Below are 458 nucleotides of genomic sequence, written 5' to 3' on the forward strand. Positions count from 1 at the left end.
TTACTTCCAAATCATTAATTAGATATTTTTGGCTAAAGTCTTGCATCATATATTTCAATTTACTATACTATTCAGTGTTATTAAACACAAGTCGAAATTCATAGCAGTATTACTAAACACGTAAAGGAAACATGTACTTAGATCCAAGCTATCAAATTGAAAATTAATCCAAATGAAGACAAAAGAAAAGGTAGAAAAAAATTAATAACGGGAATTAATTTGCACTTTTTCTCATAATCTGAGCATTAACATCCAATACTATTCCAAAGCCAAATAGAACAGACCAGAAAGTGTATCAATCACGAAAATTAGAAAATATTCTTACCATAAAACACGGGACAACATTTATCATAATAACCATGAAGATAATGGAGACGAATCAGTGGCAATGCCGATGTAAACGTAAAGGCAATTATTTTATGGGATGCACAGTAGCAATATATTCAGAGGCAGGGAGT

The 458-nt window shown here is 30.8% G+C and overlaps 1 protein-coding gene across 1 annotated transcript in view; it reads left to right on the forward strand.

Annotated features, from left to right (window-relative positions):
- Positions 1–458, forward strand: part of LOC119593550 (neuronal acetylcholine receptor subunit alpha-7-like) — a gene marked incomplete at its 5' end in the record, with an annotated part of 37,772 nt that overhangs the window by 350 nt on the left and 36,964 nt on the right.

The sequence above is a fragment of the Penaeus monodon genome, chromosome 32 (genome assembly GCF_015228065.2).
Source record: "Penaeus monodon isolate SGIC_2016 chromosome 32, NSTDA_Pmon_1, whole genome shotgun sequence".
Taxonomy (NCBI): domain Eukaryota; kingdom Metazoa; phylum Arthropoda; class Malacostraca; order Decapoda; family Penaeidae; genus Penaeus; species Penaeus monodon.